Source organism: Scatophagus argus, chromosome 15, assembly GCF_020382885.2.
Source record: "Scatophagus argus isolate fScaArg1 chromosome 15, fScaArg1.pri, whole genome shotgun sequence".
In the NCBI taxonomy this organism is placed as follows: domain Eukaryota; kingdom Metazoa; phylum Chordata; class Actinopteri; family Scatophagidae; genus Scatophagus; species Scatophagus argus.
Window position 1 is genome coordinate 22,742,295 of NC_058507.1, and position 17,637 is coordinate 22,759,931.

The window sequence follows — 17,637 nt, forward strand, 5'->3', positions numbered from 1 at the left end:
CACAGTATACAGATACTGTAATTTCATATATCCAGTATTGTGAGGACAGTATTGTGCCAACACGCACCAGGGTGAGTTATAACAATGACAAACCCTGGTTCACAGCTAAACTCAGACAGCTGAGGCTAGCGAAAGAGTCTGCTTTCAGGAGTGGGGATAGAGATAGCTACAAAGAGGCCAAGTACAGGTTTAGCAAGGAGGTGAGAAGCGCTAAATCACTGTACTCTGAGAAAATTCAACAGCAATTCTCAGCTAATGACTCGGCCTCTGTGTGGAAAGGGCTTCGGCAAATCACCCACTACAAGCCCAAAGCCCCCCACTCTACTGACGACCTGCGACTAGCCAACAGTCTGAACGAGTTCTACTGTCGCTTTGATGGACTATCTGTCGGCCCTGACACCCCCACTCACCCCATCAACACGGCCATTCACACCCCCCACACCCCTGAAGTCATTCCACCCGTATCCACCTCGGACGCCCCCTCCTCCACCACAGCCCTCTTTATTCAGGAGGAGGACGTTAACAAGCTGTTCAGGAAACTGAACCCTCACAAGGCTCCTGGACCAGACGGTGAGACACTGTGCAGATGAGCTGACTCCAGTTTTCACAGATATTTTCAACACCTCTCTGGAGTCATGCCATGTGTCAGTCTGCTTCAAAGCCTCCACCATAGTCCCAGTCCCCAAGAAGTCAAGGATCACTGGACTTAATGACTACAGACCTGTGGCACTGACATCTGTAGTCATGAAGTCATTTGAGCGCCTGGTTCTGTCCCACCTCAAGTCCATCACAACCCCCCCTCATGGACCCCCTGCAGTTTGCCTGCAGAGCCAGTAAGTCTGTAGACAATGCAGTCAACCTGATGCTACACTTCATCCTGCGGCATCTGGACTCCCTGGGATTCTACGTTAGGATCTTGTTTGTGGACTTCAGCTCTGCCTTCAACACGATCCGCCCAGCTCTCCTCCAGGACAAGCTGTCCCTGCTGAACGTGCCTGACCCCATCTGCCGGTGGATCACTGACTTCCTGACAGACAGGAAACCGCATGTGAGGCTGGGGAAGAATGTCTCGGACACCCGGACCATCAGCACCGGTACCCACCAGGGTTGTGTACTTTCCCCTTTGCTCTTCTCCCTCTACACCAACTGCTGCACCTCCGGCCACCCTCATCGGTCTCATCTCGGACGGGGATGAGTCCGCCTACAGGAGGGAGGTGGACCATCTGGTGTCCTGGTGCGGTAACAACCACCTGGAGCTGAACGCCCAGAAGACGGTGGAGATGATCATTGACTTTCGGAAAGTGCCAGCTCCATCGCTCCCCCTCACCCTGACAGACACCCCCATCTCCACGGTGGACTCCTTCCCCTTCCTGGGTACCACCATCACCCGGGACCTCAAGTGGGAGCTGATCATCAGCTCCCTCATCAAAAGGGCCCAGCAGAGGATGTTCTTCCTGCGGCAGCTGAGGAAACTCAAGGTGCCTGCCAAGATGATGGTTCAGTTCTACACAGCCATCACTGAGTCCATCCTCTCCTCCTCCATCACCATGTGGTACGCTGGGGCCACTGCCAGGGACAAGCACAGACTGCAGCGTGCTGTGCGCTCTGCTGAGAAGGTGATCGGCTGCAGCCTTCCATCTCTCCAAGACCTGTACACCTCCAGGACTCTGAGGCGTGCAGGTCGGATCACAGCTGACCCTTCTCACCCTGGACATGGACTCTTTGTAAAACTCCCTTCAGGCAGGAGGTTACGGTCCATTCGGACCAAAACCTCACGCCACAAGTACAGTTTCTTCCCCTGTGCTGTTAGACTGTTGAACACCAACTGACTAACATGCTGCCCTGCACCTTAGCAATTGATTTTGCTCATTCACTGTCCACCTGCTGTTCATTTGCACTGTCTATCTCACCCACTTGCACTATACTCCATCCTGCACTACCTTACTTTTGAACTACCTCCAGAAAAATATTTATTTCACTTATTTTATTTTGTGTTACCTTATTCTATTTTATTTTTATTTTTATTTTTTATTTTATTTTATTCTTCTATTATTCTTCAATTATATGTTACTGTTATGTTCTATGTATGCACCAATCACCAAGACAAATTCCTAGTAATGTGAAACCTCTTCACTTACATGGCAATAAAGTCTTTTCTGATTCTGAAAGTCTTTTCTGATTCTATTAACCTGCAATGATGCAAAGCATGAAATATTGCTGGCAACATCTCAATTAATAAATATGACTAGATATGCAAATGAGATGCCAAGGTCAAATATGACAACAACAGGAACATAAAATCAGAGGGTACAGTGAGCAGCAGATAGCATGAAACCAAAACATCACCACTAATTATATGTAAAGCAGAGAATATGTGTGAGCCACATTTATAAAGGAAGCCCTTTCACAAATAGATGCTATCCACAAAGACCATAATGATGATGGAGAAACGGCCCCAGTTCTTTCTCAAAACTCACAGGTCTGGATTAGGTCTATAGGTATAACCTGACCAGAAACCATGTTTGGATACCTGTCGAACTTGGTCACCAAATCTGTTGAGTTCCACTCTACACAAATAAAGGTAAATTATTTTTTAGTACACTCAAGGTTTTATTTTCTTTTTTTTGTGACTGTCAGTTATATTGTTTACAATAATTTTGTATCAAAATGTATTATTTCCTGAGATCTCTAAAGGCAGCGGCAAGTGATATGAGCAGTCAGACAATCAGACTATTTTTAAACAACCTTCAACTCTGTTCAGAGGGAAAAGCAAAGCAAGTGCACCATTTAAAAAAAAGTGATCCAGAATATATTTGGTAGTTTGTTTCACTCATTACATCAGATGATTTTCAGTCCAGGTAGGAATCAGAATCAGAATCAGAATTCCTTTATTTATCCTTGAGGGAAAATTCTTTGTTGCACAGACATTGCACTTGCAGATTCCTGACCAAGAAAGAAAGTGAAAGATATAAAACAGGATAAACAACAAGATAAGTATAAATCTAAAAGTACAGGTATTTACATGTGTACATATATACATTGCATATATAAAAGTATGTGTGTCTGTCAGTGTAGAGTTTAACAGTTTGATGGCGACAGGCAGGAATGATTTAATGTAGCGCTCTGTGGTGCATCGTGGAGTGGAGTAAGAGTCTGTTGTTGAACGAACTCCTGTATCTGATCAGCACATTGTGGAGAGGGTGAGAGTGAAAGTCAAGTCAAGTCAAGTCAACTTTATTTGTATAGCCCATTTTGTCTCAAAGGGCTTAACATAACATCAGCAACATCCTCTGCCCTTCGACCCTCACATCGACTAAGGAAAAACTCCCAGAAAAACCTTTAACAGGAAAAAATGGAAGAAACCTCAGGGTGAGCAACAGAGGAGGGATCCCTCACCCAGGACGGGCAGACGTGCAATGGATGTTGTACAGGCAGGAAAGCAATTAACAACATGAGAAATGACATTACTAAAAAGATAAGTAAAACAAAATCTCAACTGTTTAGTTTCACTTTTTGCTACCACCTCAATATGATTTTAACATTTCACAAGTTATAAGAAAATTATAGTAATGAAAATTATAATGAACTGCTGTAACATTCATGTATTCTTTTTTTATGTGATGTTGAGAATCACTATCCTATCAGTTCGATTTCGGCCCGTAGGGAGAACCACCCCGCCGATAGTCGGTACACAGAGGAATGACAGGCAGATGTCAACAATACACATTGGGTTGGTCATAGAGCCGGCTACAGTTCAACTTGAAGATCTGGATGGAGAGATACCTGCGGAAAGATACAGAGAGAGAGAGAGAGAGAGAGAGAGAGAGAGGGAGGGAGAAACACAAGACTACGAGGAGCACTGGACACACAGTTAGTCCAGTACAGTCCTTATTTTGGACAACATCTTCCTCTCAGACACCACTGTCAGAGAGTCCCCGTGTGGTGGTGCAAAGTAACAGAAAGTAAAAAGAGTAAGAAGAAAGTCGGGAGCATCTGTAACAGGCTGCACACGTATCAACGCATGCACAGTATGTCAAGAAGTCATATGTCAAGAAGAGAATGTACATAGTGTTATTTAGGGAGGAAAGTCTGTTTTCCAATCCTACAGAAGCACTGACATAAAGATAAAGGACAGTGAGGAAGTTATCACTTCTTAATTGATGCTATGTGAATGACCAACTGTTTTTTTCTATTTTGAACTTTTCCTTTTTTGTTTAAATAAAAGTGCCCTGAGTAAATAGAAAAGTAAATAGCAAAGATGGAAACTCTTGGAATACCTCATTAAGGATTACTACAGTATACCTCTAGTAACAAGCCCCAGTATTGGCCAAGGGAGGCCCTTGTCACCCTTTGAACAAAGGGTCAAAGGACAGTTGTCTGACACTATCAGTGCAATCTTCTGCCAGATGAACATGCTTATCTGACCATCAGAATTATATTTTTGTGCTGCAAGCAGCACTGGCCATTGTACCCAGGGCAAGGGCACTTTTTAAAGACAAGTACAGTTAGATGTTATCCAGTATGGTAGTTGTCAGATTGGCTACAGAGCTTGAGGAACAGGAGACAGAAGGGAGAGCATCATATTGTCCAGGACTGTGTGACATTTACTGTCTTAAACACGTGTCTAATTACATGCATCTATATGCATTATATAGCGCTCCTTCTCTCTCTGGGCATTTTGTATGCTAGCTTGGCAAAGGAAGCATCCAGAGCATCCACAATGATGATGGCTACTAACATTGCTGGTAATGTTTCTGCTGTTTTGACTGATTTATCCCATTCACTACAGCTACATCCAACCATTTAGTTCCTGTGTTTCTAGATGATAATAATGTTTATAGATACAATAGAGTGGTTGAAGTTATTTTAAATTTTACATGACAAGAAGCTTTCTGTTATCCTGAAGGTCAGTGCATCAATGATACCATCTGAATGGGCAGTAGATAATTGCTGGCTTGGGGACATTTGTACTGGGTAGGCACAAGGGACCGATTAATTTAAGCACGTCTCACATGAAGCTATCTGTGTGGATCTCTTGCACATACTAGGACATAGACCTAATTGGACTTTATTAAGTATACTGAACTGTAATTTTCTTGTTTATTTTAAAAATGGCAGCTGTGTATAAAACCAAGAATCCTATATCCAACAGTCCAGGGCAAGTACTGTTACCCCCCTAAACAGATAACAACTGTAGAGCTACCTATTGGTCCATCCTTTCATCCCACTTATTTGTCAAGAACAGCAAAAAAAAAAAAAAAAAAAAAAAAACAAGAACAAAAAATGACCTTTTTTGTAGCTATTCATGAGATACACAGAATACATTGATGCTACAAAAGAGAATAACCATTTTGATTTCAATCACCCAGTGGCCTTTTTGTCTATCACCATCTTCAAGATAAACATTACACTACCCCAGAACTGGTAAGGCTCTGGGAATAACTTAATTAATAGTACATACTGTATATGTCCTGTTGGTCCCTCTAACAATGTAATATTTCTCCTAAGGAGTAATATTTCTCCTAAGGATGACAGTCAACACTGTAGTGGTTTATTCAGAGATCTGATGATCTGCCTAAAAGTGTTAGTCCATAAATAAACTCTTGTCAAGGCTTTTAATTCAAGTAATGTACAGTACTGTGCAAAGGTTTTGGTTAGGTGTGAAAAAATGTCAAAAATATAAATAATGTACTGTTTATTTTTATCAATTTACAAAGTGAGTGAAGTCCGCAGTCATTGACTGTGTGGTCTCAGTAGGCCACTTCGGCACGTTTGGAATGAATGGAGTGAGCGGCCTACCGCTGCTGGATCCTCGCTGCCGCTCCTTCAAATGTCCGTCTTTCATTTAATTATTATTGTCGTAAATACCTACACCACCACGCCGCTTTTCTCCATGCATCAGCACAGTCCTGCACTGAGTTACTCGCGAGTTGCAGAAGCCAAAGAGAAGATGTGGCACGCCGTGTTTGAGGTGTGTGTGTGTTGCAGGAGTGGTGGTTCACGTAGGAGCAGGTGTGTGTGTGTGTGTGTGTGTGTGTGTGTGTGTGTGTGCGTGACAGTGGGCACTCACCAGTGGCGAGAGTCACGGTTGGGTGCAGCCATATTTTTTGTTAAACACTACACTACCATTCGTTTCCTATTCATTCATTCCTCATCTCCGTTGCTCAATAAACACACAAAATGTACCGTGGATCTCAGTGATTCTGCATAACTTTCATGGGGCGTGTGTGTGTGTGTGTGGGGAGGTGGGGGAGCCGCCACTTATTGAAAAAATTGTAGAGGAAACACTGTGTAGATAAATGTCAAGCATGTTAAAAATGTTGTCCTCTTGTCCTTTACAGCACCAACAATGCTGCAGCACCTAAACTGCTATAGGAGAGAGGGTCAACGAAGATATAACAGAGAAGGTAAAATGTCATCTATTAATAATGTACAAAAAAATTGTCTGCTTTTCATATTCAAAAAGACCTATCCTTTTCCCTATGTTTTTGAATTTACCTAAATTACAAATATAAATTCATTTTTTTCATGTTTTCATATACAAATATTCAAATTATTATTTCATGTTTTCCATTTATTGTAGTTGTAGACATAATTTACATCAATGTGCATTTTAATTCATGGTAGTAGTAGAACTTTGTGATAAAACATGTTAATCCAAAAACTATGTACATGAAAGGAAATAGCATTTAATCAGTCTTTTTTTTATTTTGTAACCCTGCAACATTGTAACACTGTTTTTCCTCCTTTTTAAGGTGGTGGCCTATAGGCTGGCGATGTAAGCTCTGTACATTTGAGGATTCTTCAAGAGGGGAGCTTCTCAAGCATTATCGAATCAAGCACGGTACCTATGGTCGTGGCTATTCAGTACCCTGTCTTCATTTAAGCTGTCCCTGCTCCTTTAAAACATGGGGTGGCCTTCGTACACACTTGTCTAGATCCCACAATTCACAGGAAACTGAAGACTGTGAACGTGTGCAATCTTTCACATGTAAAAATTGTGACTCGTGTTATCCTAGTAGACTAGACTATTTTCACCATATTAACTCCCATTTGAATAAACATGAAACCATAGAATGTGGTTTTAGTGGATGTAATTTCAAGACAAACATCGACATTGACTTTCTTGTGTTGGAATCTGATGGTCATAGTGATAACACCATAGAGTTGGATTGTGAGGATACTTCAGGTGAGATAGAGAAAAATATTGGTTCTTTCCTGTTAAAATTGGAAAGCATCTATAATGTCTCTGGCAAATGTGTTGATAACTTGGTGGAACAGCTTCAATTTAGCTGCACGGCATCCACTCAGCATTTTCCAAAGTTAGTGAGTGATATTTTTGCAAAAAATAACTGTGCTGTTGATGAAACTATTATTAGTGAACTGGTAGACAAACTCTCTAATCCATTTTCTGCTGCCTTGGGCCCTGATGGTCCCTTTTCTTCTAATTTTAAGAGGGTTTTGTTATGATTTCACAGATTGTTGTTGTAGATGACAGTGTGAGTTTCATTGTAAAAATGCTTAACAGCTGGTATGATGAGCATTTTAGGGCATTCATGTTGAACCACTCTGGGAAAATGATCCTGGTACAGCATAGTGAACTTGGAGACACATATCCTTTGACAGCGTACTTTGTGGGAGGAAAACAACTTTGAAATGTCACATTAGTTACCATTGTTAAGTGATATGTCTGACTGTTAAATGTCTAACACCTTCCTTCCTTCAGCTTGATTTGAAGTTGTCTTTTTCCTCTTTTCATCCAGATGGATTTGGTTGCCTTGAAAGTTATTATAGAGCACTGGAGTGAAAAGCTTACACTGCCCTCAGGAATACCTAGCACAGTTGAACAATTACATGAAACTGTAAAAGAGACATTTGAACTCATTGATGATTTTACCCTGCATTACTTCGATGAGGACTTCGGTGATTTTTTCAAACTCCATACCACCCAACAGGTTAAACACAAGGGAACACTCAAAGTTGTGACAATTCCATCAGTTGTTTTGACATTGACTACTGTGACTGAAAACAAGACAGATGTAATGAATGATAGTTCAACTTCTGCTAGTACTGAACTAACAGCAGATGACCAGACAGATGACACATCAGAGTCTTCACAAGAAACTATCATCTTATCCCCACGTGCAAGCCCTCCTAAGACATCATGGCCAAAGCAAATCATCATTCCAATTTTCTCTGTGGCCACAGAGGCAGTTCTGAGGAATGCCAATGAAGACTTTCTCAAAGATGGTACTGTGTTGAACAGCATTCCGATCAGATGTGGAATAAGGGAAAAATTAGCTGAGTACATGTACGGCTACACACCTCTACGACTCTCCCTCTCATTCATTGTTAGGGCCACGAGGCAATCACACCGAGCACATTGTTACTATTGGACTACTACTATTGTGTGGAATTTTTCTTATACATACACATGTACGTGTAAGCACGCCCTGTTCTCCCACACACAAACACACAGCTTCATGTGATTACAGAAACACACAGGCAACTTTATGTGATTACAGTTACAGATACATTGAGCTTAAAGGAGCTGTATGTGTCACACTGCGGTGAGGTCTTGGGTTTATGTCCCGTCACTTCCTGTTTTATTTTGAAAAGTAACTCTCCTCTCGTTTCAGGTCACTTGCCCTTCCTCATGTCTCCAGTCTGATTGTCTTCCCAACCACCTGATTGTTTCCACCTGGTCCCCATCATCCTCATGTGTTTAAATAGTCTGCGTTTCCCTTGTCTGGTGCCAGTGTGTTTTGTTCTTCATGTTCGCACCAGCGCTCGTCCATGCCACAGCCTTTGTATGTGTATGTACCTCGTGTCTCGTTCTTTTCTAGCCTCTGAAACAGAGTGAATTTTTTGTTGTAAATTTCATAGTTCAGGAGTATTGTTAGTTTATGTTCTTAGGATTTTTCCTCCTCTATTGGAGTGATTTTCAGTTTTATTTCTGTTTGTTTTCTCTGATAGATTTCCTCAGTTAAGAGTGATTTTTAGTTCATAGTAGTTTATTTCTTGATAGTTATCCTCTGCTTAGAGTGATTTTTGGTTCTTTGAAGTTTTTGTTTTCCCTTCCTAGTTTTTTTTATTTTCCTCCTGTAGGGGTGATTTTCTGTTTTACTAGTTTGTAGTATTCTTAGCCTAGTTAGAGCCTTTAGCCCAAGATTAATTTCATAGCCTCTTGCTTTCTCTGTTGCTCTGAGAGAGGTTGGATTGGGATTTGTGCTTGGAAAAATAAACTCTATTTTCTCACTATCTCTGCGCCTGAGTCCTGCGTAAGCCGAAACCTGACAGTATGTATGAAATGCACATCAAGTAAACATAAAATCACACTACTGTGTGTCATCAGAGACTGAGAAATCATGTTCATTTGAAATACTGATTTGCCTGCTCTTTTTGGCAGAGTGGAATCCCCATTGAGCAGACAAGGGAGGTTGTCATCCGATGCCTTGTTGACTATCTTGGAGAAGATGCTCGTGCCCTATTCAAGGATTTGGAGGTTAGTATAATACTGTAGTTTTCAAGATTTTAAAGGTTTTAAAGGGATAGTTCTAGAAAGACTACAAATCAAGTTGCATATGTGACGTGACGCCCTGCCACTTTCCCTCCACTACTCAACTTCACTCGTGGTTGCTGCAGGGCAGCGTTGCAGTATGATGTCACATATGCAACTTGAAAATTGTAGTCTTTGTCGTTATGCTTTTTCCACAGCCTTTTACTAAGCAATTGGCGCAATTAACTGTCAAACTCCCAACGCGAAAAATTATTATTCATTATCATCTAATCCCACAAACATATGTGTAATCCAGAACATATAATGACTGGGACCAGGAAATAAATGTTTCAGTCCCATAGAAACCCATGCATACTTCGAGAGGTCGAGAGTCGAGGGTCGGGACTTCTTCGAACTTCTGGTCTTTTAACTGTCATCGTCAAATGAAGATGACATGATATTTGTTGATTTAAATATCTCTTGAAAACATGAATTTTCCAATTGTTTTTACATTTACACTTCACATGTGGGCTTTGGAAAGTTACTTTTCAGAAAAAACCTGTCATGCAAATTAAGGTTATCTTAATCTCAAATAAAAAATGACATTTAAGGTTGTGGCACCTTAAAAACCAAACCAAAAGTTGAAATAAATAACACCAAGAAAAAACATGAGCATCATCCATCGACCCAGAATTTCACAGTGCATGCCTAGTTTTGAGGTCTTAACAAATGTAATCACGAGTGCACAGCTGCAGTAATTCTTTCGTTACTGCACACAAAGAAGAAGCTACTGATACTGTACAAGTTACCCACATTTATTTATAGGTCAATGTCCTGCTCTTATGTTAGTAGGTAGTATTTGTGTTGTAACGTGCAGGTTGAAAATGAGCTTTTAACAGTTATCTTTACAATGTCTACAGGATGCTGCAGATGGATCAGCCAGCGTTGAAGAGCAATTGGCGGATGAAGTGATGGCGATTTACCTGCTGCGGAAGGATGGGTCAGTCAATGTTGGCATAGTGATTGAGGGCAACACTGTCCTCAACATTCTTGGGGATCTTAGCAGAGCCTGCTGCTATCTGTTGGGACTGACCTATGCATCGGATCTGCGATACCCCCAAAACCTCAAATACAGTTTTGAGGTGTTCCAGAAAGTATTGCTGGAGCTGGATCCTGGAAACCTTTCCATCAGAGTTCAAAGACTGAAGAATGACCTCTGTATGTAGTTGCTGGCTGCTGTTCAGCAAGATGCTCTCTGATTGAGGGAATTTTTCATTGGCAAGCTTTACCTGTCTCAAGTATTGAAGTTCAACGTGTTAATGTTTGGATAATAGTCTTGATGTGGTCAAAATGTAATTCTTTGTGAAATTTAGCCATATGCTGCATTTCAACCAGATGCTCATATGGACATTGTCAAGCTCACTGGTGATGATAAATCACAGTTCAGGGACTGAAAAATTACCACTGGCTACTGTTGAGCAAGATGCTCTCTGAGGGAATTTTCAATGGGCAAGGTTTGCCTGATGAAAGATTTCAGATGAAAGTGACATATTTTGTCATTGGAGGGAACTCACTCCAATGAAATTCGTGCTCTGCATTTAACCCACCCAAGTGACGTGCACACACACACACACACACACACACAGCAAACCCAGGGCAGTGGGGGTTAGGTACCTTGCTCAAGGATACCTCAGCCATGGACACCGGTACGGGGAATCGAACCAGCGATCCACCGGTTACGGGTCCGACACCCTAACCGCTGATCCACGACTGCCCCCCCCCCCTTTTTTTTTTTTTTTTCCCTTTCCCAAACCTGTCCAGGTTATAGAAGTTTAATATGTTCATGTTTACATAAGAGTCTTAATGTCATCGAAATGTTGTTCTTAATGTTTTCAGTCAAATGCTGCATTCATTTCAGCCAGATGCATGTACACATGATGCAATGCTCACTTTTAAGAATAAGTCACAGTTCAAAGTTTGAAGATTTAGCCTACCTCTGTACGTAATTGCTGGCTACTGTTCAGTAAGATGCTATCTGAGGGATTTTTTTCATTGGCAAAGTTTACCTGTCAGAAGTATAAAGTTTAATGTGTCTCAATGAGGTCAAAATGTGGTGCTTGGTGCATTTCAGCCATATGCTGCATTCATTTCAGCTGGATGCCCGTTATGCTTATGTTGAAAATCAAACAACCAGTGCATAATATACCCAGTGTTTATGTAATGCAAGTTGAGAAATCTCAAAATCTCAAAATAAATGTTTAATAAAAAATGTTGTGTAGAATGGTGTTTTATATTGACCTTAATTGAAAAAAATATCTGTTAAAAACATCAAGTAAATGTAGCAGATTTGTTTAGTTGAATAATAATCTAATTTTCAGTTGCATCTACCTGACATTGTAATTTTATCTACTCAATTTCTTGAGTGGTTTGAATTTAGGGTTTCTACTAAGAAACTACTAAGCTGATCTGGGTAACTACCCTGATCAGCTTAGTAGTACACTACTTTCTGAGTGTATGTAGTGCTATTATAACATGAACATCATAACATGAGCAACATATCAGCTAAAACACAAACACATACAATACATAGTCTTTCAGGATTCCAATTTAAACAGCCCGTCATGTTTGTCCCTTGTGATGAATGATGCTTATTGCATGTATGTTTCTCTCTCTCTCTCTCTCTCTTTCATCTTCTTTGTCCTGTCTACCTCTTCTTCCCCCCTTTCACCCAGCCGACTATCAGCAGGATAGTTTTCCCTTGTCAGCCAGGTCCTGTTCAAGGTTTCTTCCTGTTAAAAGGGAGTTTTTCATTGCCACTGTCTGCTTGCTCGGAGGTCCAGGCTCTGGGTTTCTGTAAAACAATTTTGATTGTAAAATGTGTTATATAAATAAAATTGATTTGAAAAACTGAATTGATCAGTGCCTCTCTCCACACACCAACATTGAAAAGTGACTCATTTTGTAGCATAAGAGGCAACAGATAGATGGTGCCCTGACACCTTGAAATGTGCGTACCACATCAGGAGGCAAACCTAAGCTTTTCAAGCACTCCCATTCAGGGGCCAAGCCCACAGATGCAGTCCTGTCATGGGATACTGAAAGATCAGGCCGTCTAGCTTGGAGAGCACTTTCCTGCACCATAGAAGCTGCCATGGGCTCCCCGACAGTAGCTTTGTTAATGTCTGAACCCATGATGCGCTAGTGCATTCTGGAGCTACCAGAATGACTGCTAATTTCTCCTGAATAGGCAGTAAAAGGCAAGGAATCAGGAGAAAAACATAAATAAGAGCTCTGGGCCACAGTCGTTGAGAGAAGGCATCCATTCCCAGTGGTGGAGCATCCTGTGTTTTCATGGAGAACCACAGAGCACACTGTGTATTTCCTCAATTCAATTCAGTTTTATTTATATACACCTGTTACTGGTTCCTGTCAAAACTCTAGCTGCTGCATTCTGGATCAGCTGCAGGCTATTTATGGAGTGATTTGGACATCCTGATAATAATGAGTTGCAGTAGTCCAGCCAAGAAGTAACAAAATCATAGACAAGTTTTTCAGCATCACTCTAAGAGAGGATGCTCCTAATCTTAGCAATATTACGGAGGAAGGCGATCTTAGAAATCTGTTTAATGTGATGGATAAATGACACGTCCTGATTGAAGATAACACTGAGGTTCCTCGCAGTCATACTGGAGGCCAAAGTAATGCCGTCCAGAGAGACAATATTATCAACTATTCTTGTGCTGAGATGTTTGGAGCCAAAAATAATGACCTCGGTTTTGTCTGAGTTTCATAATAAAAAATTGGAGGTCATCCAGTCCATTATGTCCTTGCCATGACATGCCTGGAGCCTGGCTAATGGCTCTGTTTCTTCAGGCTTTAACCCTCTGAAGTCATGTATAATTGTCAGTTGTTGACTATTTTTGATTCTAATTTTATATTTCAACTTAGAATTTTTTTTATCTTGCCATTTTGGAATCATTTTTGATCAGCACAACCTCACAAGTGTGATTTACTGTTGTTTTTTTCATTTTGACATACTGTATTGACACACTGGACCTAAAATCACGCAAAACTCTAAAATCCGACTGGGGAAAATGCGCTGAATAAAGTGCGCTCAATGCGCTGGTGTTTACTGCGTCTTCTTGAATAAAATGCGCGCCCCAAACGCGCACCAAACGTGATGGCAATGGTCATGAAAAAAACAGTGCGTATATTTTTTTATCATAACTCGGGTTTTACTTGACATATTAACAAAAAACTGGTATATAGTTTGAAGTGCCCACTTTCGACACAAAAAAAACTGGGATTCAGCGAGGCTGCGTCTTGCAGCTACGTCGTCTTAAAGTGGTCTTGTGATAAGGACGCGCCGGCGCGTCTGTCGACTCCTGAGGGTTAAGGATAAGTACAGCTGAGTGTCATCAGCATAACAATGAAAGTTTATGCCATGTTTCTGAATAATATTTCCTCGAGGGAGCATGTATAAGGTGAACAGGATCGGCCCAAGCACTGAACCCTGTGGAACACTGAGGTTAACCCTTATATATACATCAGCTGTTGGATCTCCAAATCATACGTGAGAGCTGTAGTCCCTATGCTTCTCCCATTGTTCTGGTGAGGAAGAAAGATGGCAATTTAAGACTCTGTGTGGACTACAGACTATTAAATGGCAAAACACGGAGGGATGCTTTTCCCCTCCCAAGGATTGAAGAATCTCTGGATGCCCTCTCAGGGGCAAAGTGGTTTTCAACCATTGATCTGCCTAGTGGGTATCATCAGGTCTCAGTCACCGAGAAAGACAGGATGAAGACAGCGTTCTGCACCCCTTTTGGCCTGTTTGAGTTTCAGAGGATGCCATTTGGGTTATGTAATGCCCCTAGTACCTTTCAGCGACTGATGGAAAGGATGTTTGGAGACCAACACTGCCACTCACTGTTGCTTTATTTAGATGATGTGGTTGTGTTTTCTTCCACAGTGGATGAACACCTCAGTCGCTTGAACCTAGTTTTGGGCCGCTTCCAGAGGGAGGGGTTAAAGGTCAAGCTGGAGAAATGCAACTTCTTCCAACAGCAAGTACAATACCTGGTGCATGTAGTGTTGACCACAGGGGTCTACACAGACCCAAAGAAAATTGCTTCCGTAGCTGACTGGCCCACTCCAGGTACGGTGTCAGAACTCAGATCTTTCCTTGGATTTGCTGGTTACTGCAGACTTTTTGTCCCGGGGTTTGCAAAGCTGGCAACCCCCCTACACAAAGTGGTTGCGGATCTAACAGGGAAGAAACATTCCCGAGGCCGGGGGATCACAGTGAAAGATGCTTGGACCTCCCAGTGTGAAGGCAGCTTTAAGGAGCTCAAGGAGAGGTTGGTGACTTCACCGGTTCTGGCTTATGCTAATTTGAAACTCCCTTTCACTTTATAAGTGGATGCCAGCCATAGCGGTCTGGGGGCAGTTCTTTCCCAGGAGCAGGATGGTAAGGTTCGGCCGATTGCTTACGCCAGCCGGAGCCTTCATTCAGCTGTGAATATCGAGCTTACTGCTCAACATAGCATTTCTGCTGCCCCTGAACGAACAGCAGACGATCTGTTGGCCCTACAGAGAGCAGATCCAACCATTCGTGCCTTCCTCCTCTTCTTCCAGCAACAGAGAACCCCTGGCCGTGAAGAGAGACAAGGACTCCACCCAGTCACTCTGTGGTTGCTTCGCCAGTGGGATCGTCTCACGATAAGGAATGGACTTCTCCATAGAACCTATCAACGACCTGATGGCGGAGAGCAGGTCTTCCAGTTGTTCTTCCAGAGAGCCTAAGGGAGGAGGTGTTTCAGCAACTGCATACTCATCATGGCCAACAAGGGATTGAGCGCACTACGGAGCTGATTCAGCAGAGGTGTTACTGGCCAGGTATGGGGTAAATGATAAAAAATTGGTGTCAAACATGTGAAAGATGCAGTGTTGCTAAAAATACTCAGCCACGGGTAGGAGCACCTATGGGGCATCTGTTAGCCTCCAGGCCCAATGACATCTTGGCTATTGACTTTTCATTGTTGGAGCCTTCCAGGGATGGTAGGGAGCATGTGTTAGTGTTGACTCATGTGTTTTCTAAGTTCACCCAGGTTTTCCCCACCAGGGATCAACAGGCCTCTACAGTGGCAGAAACCCTGACAAAGGAGTGGTTCTACAGATATGGCGTCCCAGCTCGACTGCACTCTGATCAGGGACGTAGCTTCGAGAACACGATAATTCAGCAACTGTGTGGCCTCTATGGTGTTAAGAAATCAAGGACCATCCCCTATCACCCTCAAGGAAATGGCCAGTGTGAGCGCTTTAATCGCACCCTTCATGACCTCCTTCGTACCCTGTCGGCTGAACAGAAGCACAGATGGCCGGAGTATCTTCAACAAGTGGTGTTTAGTTATAACACCACACCTCATCAAACCACAGGCCAATCCCCATTTTTGCTGATGTTTGGTCGGCAACCCCAACTGCCTGTAGACTTTTTGCTGGGTCGTGTGGAAGAGCCAGCTCCAGGAGACATCAGTGACTGGATCCGGGAGCACCAGCGTTGTCTACAGGTAGCAGTGGAGAATGCTGGTAAGTGAATGAGGCAAGCTGTGGCCTTGCGGAAAGAAAGGGCTGATCCAGAGGCTCAAGAGGAGGTGTTGCCAGCTGGGCAATATGTCTATCTTCGGGACCACTCCCATAGGGGGCGGATTAAAATCCAGAATGCCTGGGCCCCCCAGCTCTTCCAGGTGGTGAGGCCTCCCCACAAAGGAGGAGTAGTGTATGCAGTTGCCCCAAGAGGTAGGTCAGCAGAGGTGCGTCATGTCCACCAATCTGAGCTTAAACCGGCCCCTGACCCTGGTGATCCTTCCACCATAGTGACTGAACCTAGCTCGCCACAGACTAACTCTGATGAGGAGATTGATCAGTGGATGGTGGTCACATATGCACCTGCACAGATGGAGCTTCAATCAACTGGGACAGAAACCTCTCCTCCAGTGAACTCTATAGGCTCTGCAGCTTCTAGAGCATCGGAGGTTTCTGTTGATATTGGATTGCATCCAGCCCCCAATCTTGTGGTGGTGAGACGTTCAGCCCGTGAAACGGCTGGTAGACATTCCGATCCTTATCACCTACCAGTGAGAGCAGGGGGCAGAGGGGACAGGGCTATGCAGTCTCAGGCCATTGGGGCCAGTACTTCTACTTCAGTTTTCTTTAGACCTTGGGCTCACTAAATTGTCGGGTCGCCAATTTAAAAAAAACCTAGGGAAGAATGTGGTAGGTGTGGTTGACTCCAGGTAGTAGGAGTTAGCCACACCTACTTCTTAATGGCTGGGCAAGGCTATAAAGGCCACCCTCAGTCTGCTGAGCTCCCTCTCTCTGCTGCCTGGTGAGCCTGGGTGATCTTTTGTTTGCCACCATTGTTTTGTTTGTTTGGTTGTGTTGTGTTAGTTTTAGTGCCTTGTTCAATTGCTGTCTTAGTTAGCAGGGTACTCTGTTTATTTAGGTGTTGTGTTGTATATTTTGTAATTTATTATCTGTTGTTTTCACCCAAGATTGTCTTTTGTTGAACTCACGTTCAGATCTGTTTTTCTTGTGTATTGTGCTGTAGGGAGCTGCAGCGAGTGTGGCTGGTTTCACCGCGGGCGGTTTGGTGGTGAGGCTCTTCACCCGCGCTCCACACCCCCCATATTAAGCAACGGATGGTAATTTGTGCACACCCTTCACTTTTTGTTTTTCTCACTTTATGATTAATTTGCTGTGTGAGTGTGTGTGTAGGTGTGCAGGGCGCGGTGTGCTGGTGTGGTGCCCCACCCCATGTGAAATAGTCCTGCTGCAGCCTCTGGCCCCTGCTGCCAACCCCTCAGCGCTCTCTTGGTTTGTTTTTGTATATATAGATGAGTAGAACAAGTATGGAGACAAGCCCACGGTCTAATTCCATGAGGTCAATTGTAACCCTTCAAACTGACTGTTCCTGTGTAGGTGATCAGTTTACTGACTTGCAACTACCCTTTCAAATATTTTGGACAAAAATGAGAGGTTGGATATAGTTTGCTAAGATGTCTGGTTCAGTTTTTTAAGCAAAGGTCTGATAACAGCAGTTTTAAACGCCTGTGGTACATAACCTGTTGTTAAAGACA